Genomic DNA, 11,569 nt, shown 5'->3' with positions numbered 1-11,569 from the left:
GGAGGGCCGACGACGGCTCTTCTTGGTGGTTGGAGGTCGCTGTGTGGCTAGAGGGAGATAGAGAGAGATTGAGAGAATGAGAGGAGAAAGAGAAAATTATAGAGAGAGAGAGACCATGGTGGTTGCATGGCGGCGAAGGAGTGGTCAGGGGCTCGGTCCCTCCTCCATGAGTCGTTGTGATGCCAAGTTAGGAGGGTTCGGTGGAGGTGCGTGTCACCTCCATCGTGACCCTAGCATGCAAGGCATGCTGTGCACAAGGCCGACCACATTGTGGCCAATCACGTCATGTCCAACTTCTTTTTTTACTAACTTGGGTCATTACAATCTATTCTCCGTACTTAGTAATATGATCACCTAAATGCTACACAAGCTACAAGACCTCAGGTGTTGGCTGATAATAATATAATAGTATAATACACTATGCTCTTAACCCCTGGTTGAGCGAGTAGATGAGCAATATCGAGATGGGATTTAATTACAGGGTGATCCGTGCAAATGCTGCAATGATTAACATTTTTAATTATAAGACATGCACATCCAAGATATTATATTTAGAAATGCACTAATAATCTATGAATAACTATGAAATAGTAAAATAAATATAATTATGCCAAACAACAAATAATATTTATATATATGATATGAATGCAATAAACTCATATAGTAAAATATTACTTCAATATTATATTATTTATAGACTACAGAGGATTCGCTTGCCTGACATAGCTTCCAAATTAATCAACTCCAACTACGTTACGGATCGTCCTCGCACGATAATGAATCAACCTAGATAACAAAATAAATAAATATAAGAACAAGCCTAGCTAAATTAATTAAATAATCTACGAATGATTATTACGGGTTTGGGGTATGTCCACTTAAGAATCCTTACATTTATTAATCAAGTAAAGTTGGTATATTAATTTTGATGGTATGACACACTATTAAAGGCTATTAAATACAATTATCATCATGATCACTATTCCCTAATAATTGTCAATTAAAAGTGTAACAACCAAACTCAAAAAAAAACTAATTAATTTATGGGCACGACGTGGCCGGCCACACCCATCTAGCTCCATGAGCAGCTTGCATGAGGGGGCGCCACGCGCGCCACTGCCGCTGCCGCAGCCAACTGGTTGCGATGGGCCCTGGTATTGCCGTAGCCGTCGCCTTTCTCCTCTAGCACCGCCTCTCTCTCTCTCTCTCTCTCTCTCTCTCTCTCTCTCTCTCTTTTTTTTTCTCCTCTTCCCTCTCTCTTTCGGTCTCTCTCTCAAACATTCTCTCTCTCTCTCTCTCCCTCTTTTCTTACCCTTGGGCTTAAGCTTATCGGAGCTGAGTCGCCGGTGAGAGGCTGACCGCTGGCTAGCCAGCAGTGGCCGGTACCCTCCCCGTCAGCCCGGGTCCTCACTCTGTGCCCTCCTCCTCCTCCTCCTCCTCCTCCTCCTCCTCCTCCTCCTCCTCCTCCTCCTCCTCCTCCTCCTCCTCCTCCTCCTGTTCTCCTCTTCTTTTCTCTTCTTATTCTTCTTTCTTTTTTCTCCTTCTTCCTCTAATCTATCCCTTCCGCAATAATGCTCGGGCAAGCCAACATTATTGCAAAAGGTTACTCCCTTTTAAATTTTTTTTCATTAATTATATGATTTATTTTTAAAATTTTAGGTAAATTAGTTTATTTAAATGGTGGATTATTTTGATAATTTACCCTCACTAATATAAGTATTAGCTACGTATTTTTAGTATAATATTATCATTATAAATACTTGCATATAAATTTATTTATAGTTTAGCCATTATTTATTAGATTAACACATGTAATCTTATTGATAATAATCTTATATTTTATATATTTAGTTTTATTAAAAATAATTAAATGATATAAGTTCATATTATATATACATATATAATATATTTTTAACACTTATTATTATATATTATTTTTATACAATAAAATGCTAAGCTCGAATAAGTATTTTTATATTAATGGATAATGATTATTGTACGTATAATTAGCGATTAATAAAATAAAGAGTAAGAATATCAAAAAATTAACTATAATTAGATTTTATCTATACTTCTATTTTTATAATTATATATAAGCCTTTTATTATTATTATTTTTATAATTATATACTTAAACTAGTTTTATATAAAAAGAATAACCATTTTATTCTTAACTAGCATTCATAATAATGGTATATTTATATTACCAAAATTATATCTATAATTAAATTTAGATATTTAATAAAATATAAAAACATGAATTCTAAACCTAATAAATCATCATATTTTATATGAATTAATTCTAATTGGATAAACGACTAACTTTATACTACTTAAAATATTTTCATATCCCGAAACCCTTGTGTGAGACCCTGTGGTTCTAGTTAGCAATGAGTTGATCTTTGGTTGATGGATGTGAGGGATATGTGGTTTGTGTCTTTTGAACAGATGGTGAGTAGTCTTATTCTCTAAGCGTCTTTCTTAAATTAGGATATATGTATAATTATGTATATGCATGTTTTGGCCTCCAGCATGATTATATGACCTTATCTAGAGATGATTTCAGTTGAACATATTTTAGCATGCATTTGAATAAACGGATATAAGATATTAGTATGTAGATGACATATAGAGATGATTTGAGATGACGTGAGGATTTCTAGCATGAGTATGCATGTGATAGACTATTAAGGATATATATGTGTAAGATATATGGAACTATATTGTATTATTTTTCTCTTGACTTATCACCTAAATCCCTTATATGCATGACTTATTATAGTACTAGATATATGCACGTGATCTATCATATAAAAGAAAATCCATAAATCTCATTAATAAAAAAGTTGATAGGAAAAACATGAGGGTACTCGAGTAGGCGCTAGGGTCAAGGGTGCCTGGAGTGATGATTATAATTGCTGATATGTAATATCTCGTGGCCTATGTCCGAGGTCAGTTGAGTCTGCGCATAGACAATCAAACACATGCCGTTCGTTACGGCATATGTGTGGTGAGTAACCCTTATGTGATTTCTATTAACTGGTGAGGTATCCGATCTGAATGGATTTTAATATACTCTTAGAATATGGTAAGGTATGATTATGACTGAGATATCCTTAGCATATAGTAGGGTATACTTTGAGCCTACGAGTAGGATGTTGAGATCGAGTACCGGGTGTTGACTGTGCACAGTGGTCTGGTATGATGATATTATACCAAAATGTCACTGATGGCGGTGATATTAATAAATATATATGAATTTATTATCATTTGGTATATTAAATTATCAAGTGATCATTATCCATCATATGTGAGTGCATTTAGTATCATAATATGGTCATGGTCGTCATGCATCATATGTATCATATTAAGAGAGTTATGATGATGATATGACATGAAGATATATTTATTCATTGTCGAGAATTATATATTTTTATTAGTTATGACATAATATCTACATTTCATTTATATATTATTGATGACACATTCATATATTCATTCATGACATAATACTCTTTTTTATTTTTATTATCCAGTACATGATTTACTCTCTATTTGGCATCACTGATTCGGGGTAAAGTTTATTTACTGAGCATTTTGCTCATGACTCTCTTTATTTCTTTTCTAACCCTTTCAGATAATAGGATACGTGACAGCAACTTGAGATATCCTAAGGAGATATTTTAGAGCAAAGATGAGGTGAGCTATAAATGTGAGATGGTATAGAAGATAATTTATCCAGATATTGAGTTGTACCATTATTTAATACTTGTACTCTGTTGTATAGACGATGATTTGTATAATATAAGTCGAATTATAGTATACTCATATATTAGTGATTTTAGTTGTATTTTGATAGTTTGTTGTGGCATATGTAGGCCCTGCCAGATTATATAGTTGTCTAGTATGATTGTTGTGGGCTTTGATATTCATATGTTAACAAGTTTATTTGGTTGATAGTATGATTGATCTCTGAGATTGATTATGTTAAGTATAGGTATATCTGTACATGACGAGCCTCGCCCATCCTGTCACGTATACCATGCATGCAACGTGGGCACGTGGGCATGCAAATGCTCGTGCCAGGTGCAGGCATTACAAAAAGTAAATTAAAATATATCATATTTAATTAACTTACTTATTGAATATTAAAGCATGTTTAATATGATTATCATTTATTAATATTAATTTATAATGATTATTATAACTAACCAAAACTATCCTCTAAAGATGATTAATATTTGAAACTCAAGTTGACAAGGATAATTAAATAAAATGAGTAAATTATATTAAAATAAATTAAAGAGCAAATAATATATTGGGCTAGATTAACTTAAAGGCCATAACACTAACTTGCCACGGGTTGGCAATTTCAGTGGCACTCCGACACGGCAGGATGAAAAAAAAAGGGAAAACGAGCTGCGGGCGGGGAAAAGGAGAGGGAAGAGAGGAAAATGGCGCACATGCCTTGCATGTTTGTGCCCAAATTTTTTTTGGGGGGGGCATGTTACAGCTCGAGAGGGAGGAAATGAGAGAGAGATTGACAGAGAAAGAAATTGAGAGAGAGAGAGAGAGATAAAGATGGAGAAAAGAAAAAGGAAGAGGAGACTCACCGACGTTGCTTGGTGGTAGAGGTGGTGGTAGCGACTCCAGGGACGATATTGGCACTAAGAGAGTTCGAGAGAGACAGAATGAGAGAAAGTTTGAGAGCGAGAGACAATTAGAGAGAGTTTGAGTCGGTAGCGAGGGAGGGTGGTAGTGGGCCCACCATAGCAAGCTGGCCCAAGCCTGTTTGGCCGAGCCAATGGCTGGTGGATTGCATGGCACGAGGCATGCAACCCATTATCTTCATCCTTTTTTGGGGGGGTGCTAGGTTGTTACAATCATCTTCCACGAACTATAAGGACCACTTTATTATCTTTCTTGATCACCTCTACCTCGGCTTATTGTCTCTCTTTTTTCTCATGTCAAAGCAACCAATTCGCCTTCCTTCACCCTTATCACCACAACTCATTTTAAAGGCTCGCTTATTAGACTTACTTTACTAACCTATTACGCTCGATCGTAGTCCCAACCTAAGCATAAATAGCATATCATCTAATAGGTGGCAATAGTGTAATATCTCCGCCCGGCAAGCACGTGCATGCCCATACGCCTATACAACGCATGTGGCAGGATGAGTAGGGTTGCCACACAGAGATATACCTCCATCTTAGAGGATAAATTATACTATCAATCAAATAAATTTAGTAACATATCAATATCCAAATCAATAATAATTATATTAAATCACTACATATTCTAGCAAGACCCACATAGGCCACGACAAGCCATCAATATATAACTAATATATAAGTAAAATATAACCCAACTTGTATTATATAAATTACTGTCCAATACAATAAAGTAAAAATATATCAAATAATTGGTACAACTCAATTTCTATATAAATTATCTTTTATATCATCTCACATCTAGTTCACTTATCTTTAGTCTAAAACATCTCTTAAAGATATCTCAAGTCATCATTAGGTACCGCATATTTAGAGTGATTATAAATAAAAACAAAGATAGCCATGAGTTGAAGGCTTAGTGAATAAATCTTATTCCAAATCAGTAACGTCAAATAAAGAGTAAATCATGTACTGAATAATATGATTTAGAAAAAAATTTCATATCATGAATATATAAATATTTCTCAGTAATATATAAATGGTTAATAAGTCATATGTTATAAAAGAGTATATACATATGTCATCAACAACATATATGTCTCTACTAATACAATTATACTATAATTTCCTCAAATATAACAATTCTAAGGTATGATGTACATTAGCAATGATCATATTTTGACAATTTCAAATGAAACCACATATGATATATGATGCCCACTCAATAATCATGTATACCAACATATAAAATAATTAATGCATTTCTCAATATCTCAATTATTAATGTAAATTGTGAATGATATTGTCTTATTAAACTACAGTGCATGATCAACACCCAATACCCGGTCTCATAATTTAGCCTAAAAGACTTAGAATATGCTCTGTCGAATCCTTAAGGATTTAGGATCATAATAACTCATGCAACTCAAGAATTTAGGTAGTAAAAAAGTCAAGAGAAATACGATGGAATATAGTCTCAAATGGTATATCTATCGCATGCATACCAATGCTAGATCTGTTTTGATATATATATGATCATATAATCATGTTTGTAGTCAAACCAAAATATATACATATAAATATATAATATATCATAATATAAAACAGATGACTAGGGGGTAAGACTACTCACAGTTTAATTAGAAAACACATAGAACATATATCTCACTCATTCATCAACCAAGCTTTAACCCATCGTGATACACTTACTTAGGATTTTATCTAATTAGTTAAATCCAGCTCTGCGCAGTTTTAGAAAAATATTTATAGAATATTCGACACATATCTAAATAATATCAAACTAGCTGGATAAGGTCGACAACCTCCAGATCTACAACTTTTATATTCATGACTTCTCCAGATTCAGAATATATCTATGACAAAACGAAAGCTTAATCTAAAAGGTATTCGGAGAAGATAAGGAATATTGGTTTAGTTAGTTTGTTAGGGTTTTATATTATCTTACGACTTGTTGGCTAGCCTCTATAAATATGTGGATGACACCCAAGTTTATATTACTATTAGATTCTTGATTTCTTACTTCTTATCTTCTCTCTAGACTCCTCCCTCCTCCCTCTTCACCATACTTACACATCTACCATTGGCAAGGTTTCTCCTTGCTTCTCATCTCCTTCGACTGTCGAGCCACCCCTCTTCTTTGGGATCTAGACCACTTCGTTCCTTTCGTCTATTTCCCTTCGTAATTTTCTAATTATCGGAGAATATCTGACAAATATTTTTCCACGGTTGCGCGGACTACTTCCTGCAATAAATTCATATCTTAAGGAATCGTTTCATAGCCGATCTTTTGGTTCTAGATCCATCAATTGGTATCCGAGCTTTGACAAATTGGTATCAGAGCTTATCAAATTAGTATCAAAGCCTATCACATCGCTAATAGGGCTCACGAGATCTCAGATAAGAGGCTTAGAATCTAAAAATATTTAAGTACTCTAAGTTAGTCGTTTATTCAATTAGAATCCATTCATATAATGTATATTGATGGCTTATAATTACTCCAATACAATGATGTGATTCAGACTTCACCGAGTCGTCTCAAGCATGAATACACTTTACGAGAGTCTTCTTATTGTGCTAGTTATTTATTTCAGAAAAAAATAAAGATTATGTACATTGCGTTCCAACGCGGGAGGGGGTGGTGCATTTGAATGCCCTTATGAATGCCTAGAGGCGTTCACATCGATAGAGAACGCAATTTGTGCGTTCGAGTATGCAGACCACGTTCGAATGCCTGCATACGTTCGCATTGACAGAGAACACAATTTGTGTATTTGAACGCGCTCGACCCAGTTTGAACATGATTGGTGAGAATTCATTATTTCTAGAATTAATAATTATCATTTTTGACTTGTTTTGTTAGCCTCTTAAGGTGTAAATAGCAATCAAAAATGAAATGATCACTAAATTAAGTTTCATACCCTAATCTTCTTCCTCTCTTTCCCTCTCCTTCCCTTCTCCCACGGCAGCAGCCACCACCATAGCGTCGTCGCCTCTAACCACTCTCGACCGGCCACTCACCCTTGTCCCTAAGGGGCGGCCCACTCCTCCCTCTTCTTCAAATCTCTTTCTATCTTTGCCCTAATCCTTTCCACCATCCATAATCTTTCCCCACCACCTTCATTACCGGTGCCACCCTTTATCGCTGGCGTACCACCTCCATATTCCACCAAGGATTATGTGCCCCCATCCACAGATCCAAAATCATGTTCTGATATGAATCTAGCATATTAGACTCCCCAATGTTTACCCACTTATCCGAAGATATCTTTAGATTTCGCTGTCCGAATCACCCAAAATTAGATTCATTGGAAAACTTTTTTCCAAGGCTATGACATATCAAAATTTCACATTAATCTGACGGTTATATCTTTAGGAATCTCCTTCATCCGTATAAGTCATGCACAGATTTGATAACGAGATAGATCAAACTCAATCCAAGGAAGATCGTATTATACTCCTTTTATATTTATTAGTTATTATTTATATTATAGATAGAATTCTTATACTATAAATATATTATTATTATTATTATTATTATAAAATACTAGTTATAAAATTACTGTAACAATCTATTCTTAAAAAAAATTTGAAGGGCACGACGTGGCCGGTGGCGCGAGTTGGGGGTGCGTGCCCGTCGGCTCGGCCAACCAGGCCGGGCCAGCTAGCTCCGATGGTCCCGCTGGCGCCACAGTCGCAACGCCAACGTCCCTACCGCCTTCTTTCTCTCTCTCTCTCAGTCACCCTCTCACTCTACTCTCTCTCACACTCTCTTTCTCTTCTCATTGCTGGCACCAGCCCGCCGCCACCTCCCCTGGAACTGCCGACGATGATCCCGAACCCCCTTATTTGAGACTCCGTAGATCTTGCTAGCAATGAGTTGTCACTAGATTGATTGGCGAATGTGAGGGATACATGATTTGCGTCTTCTAATAAGGGGTGAATAGTTTTATCCCCTAGACGCCGTTCTCAAATTAGGATATATTATATAATTATGTATATGCATATTTTAGCCTTCAATATTATTATATAACTTTATCTAGAGATGATTATAGTCAAGCATATTTTTATCATGCATATAATTAGGCTGATATTGGATATGAGTATGATAATGATAAATAGAGATGATGAGAGATGATTATACTGTTATAATTTTATGTCCGGTTGATATATAGCATGAGTATGCATGTAATAGATTAGCATGTGTTGATTACATGGTTGGAGACTACATTGCATCATTTTTCTCTTGATTTTTGTTCCACTTAAATTCTTGTTATACATTAACTTATTATCGTACTAGATATATGCATGTGATCTGTCATTTAGAAGGAAAACATAAAATGTAATTGATAGAATAGTTGATAGAAAGCGTAAGGATACCCAAGGTGGCGCGAGGGTTAGGACGCGCTTGGTGGATGATTGATCGCTCGACATAGTCGTGATCCTATTGGCCTTATATTCGAAGTCGTTAGTCTTTGTGCACAACAGGCATTCGGACACATGCCATTCATCTGGGCATATGTGACGAGTTATTCTTACGAGATTTCTATCAACTAGGAGGGTTATATTTGAGATACATTGAGGCCTAGTCTGGATGGTTGTTGATACCCTAGCAGGTGGCGGAGTATGGTTATATTTAAGATACTCTTTGCGGGTGACAGAGTATGCTCTGAGCCTCAGGCATGATGTTGAGACCGGGTATCGGATGTTGATTATGCACAGTGGTCTAGTATGATGATAACATATAGAGATTATATTGAAAACTGAGATGTTGGAAAATGCATATGATTTTATTATCATTTGATTACCTGATTATCAAGTGGTCAATATACATCATATATGATTGCATTTGATATTATAGCATGATCATGGTCGGTATGCTTCATGTGTCATATAAGAGTTATGATGATAGTATGATATAGAGATTTGTTTATTTATTGTCAATGATTATATACTTTTATCTGTTATGACATGTTATCTACATTTCACTTATGTATTATTGAGGACACATTCATATACTCATTCATGACATTATGCTTTTTTGATTCATATTATTCAGTACATGATTTATTCTTTGTTTAGCATTCGAGGTAAGATTTATTCACCGAGCCTTTTGCTCATGACTTTTTTTATTTCTTTTCTAACCCTATCAGATATGTGGTACATGATAACAACTTGAGATATCTTGAGAAGATATCTTAGAGTGATGATGAGGTGAGCTATAGATGCGAGATGGTATAGATGATAATTTATATAGAAATTAAGGTGTACAAGTATTTGATATTTATACTCATTTGTATTAGCTGATAATTTGTATAATACATGTCGAATCATAGTGTACTCTTGTATTAGTTATTTTAGTTGTATTTTGATGGTTTGTCGTGGTCTGTGTGGGTCCTGCTAGATTATATAGTGGTTTAGTGTATTATTGTGGACTTGGATAATCATATGTTAACAGGTTTATTTGGTTAATAGTATGATTTATTTGGTGATGGATTATGTAAGCATGGATATGTTAGTAGGTTTTATTTAATGATATCAATATTATATGTGCATAGGAGTGTATTTGTGCATGACGGGCCCAACCCGACTTGTCGCGTGCCGTGTGGGCGTATGGGTGTGCACGTGCCTATGTTGGACAGAGGCATTACAATAAGAATTAAGATAGCTTTTCTCTTTTATATAAAATAATAAAAGGTTAAGTATATATAAATAAAAATTAAAATACAAGTATAGGTAAACTCTAATTATAATTAATGTGCGATTCTTACTCTTTCTTAATTAATTACAAGTTGCATATAATTTAGTCTTTATGTAATTATGTAAAATAATAAATAAATAAAAATAACCCTATTATCTCATTCTATACATAATCGTATATCATAAATTGTTAGAATATATATATATATATATATATATATATATATATATATATATATCATGAATATTACCATATATAAAAACTGATTGTATTAATAAATTTATGTATTTATCAGAAAAATATATGTACATAAGTTTATTGGTATATTTATGTGCAAATGCTTATAATTATAATTAATTTTATGGTGGTTATATTTATTTAATATCCATGTTACTAAGTATATATTTGAAAATAACTAACTATCTAAAATCTAATTTAAATCAACTAAACAAAATAAGTAATTAATATAAGGAAAAAAGAATTTGGGTATACTATTGTTGCAATGCTGGGCTTGTGGAGGACAGAATGAAGAGGAAGAATAAGGACGGAGAAAAGAGAAGGGATATATGGGGAGGGGGACCTAGGCAGAGAGTGAGGGGATTGGTTCCTACTAGCCAGTTACCAGCCGGTCTCTCGTTAATGACTCAGTTCCAGCAAACTCGAGCCCAAAGTGGAAAGAGAAAGAGGAGAGAAGAGGAAAGAGAAGAAGGGAGGAGGCTTACTAGTGTTGCTTAGTGGTGGAGGTGGTTATGGCTGTTCTAGGGATGGCGGCAAATATCCGAGGGGAGAAATTTGAGAGAAATAAGAGAATGAGATAGGGAGAGAAAATCTAAGAGAAATATATATATATATATATATATATATATATATATATATTGGCTAGTGTGCATGACACTCCTAGAACCTACCATAACAAATAAACAGATGTCTCACGGGATGGGCTTGACTTGGGGCACAAGATTGGCCACAACATGACCGATCACGTCATGCCCCAAATTTTCTTTTTTTGGTTAGGTTGTTATAAACAGGCTAGAATATTTTAAGCTGATTCCACTTGAATTCAATTATGCTTAACTACTCATGGGCGGGATGGCGAAATAGAGGTCCAACATATTTAGTATTTTATATAGAAGTAAAATATTGAATTGTTTAACAATTTATTCTTTTGATAAACCGTT

Source organism: Typha angustifolia, chromosome 4 (genome assembly GCF_048772165.1).
Source record: "Typha angustifolia cultivar Huaian chromosome 4, ASM4877216v1, whole genome shotgun sequence".
Classification (NCBI taxonomy): domain Eukaryota; kingdom Viridiplantae; phylum Streptophyta; class Magnoliopsida; order Poales; family Typhaceae; genus Typha; species Typha angustifolia.
The sequence above is the reverse complement of the archived record's forward strand: the minus strand, read 5'-3'. Positions refer to the sequence as shown.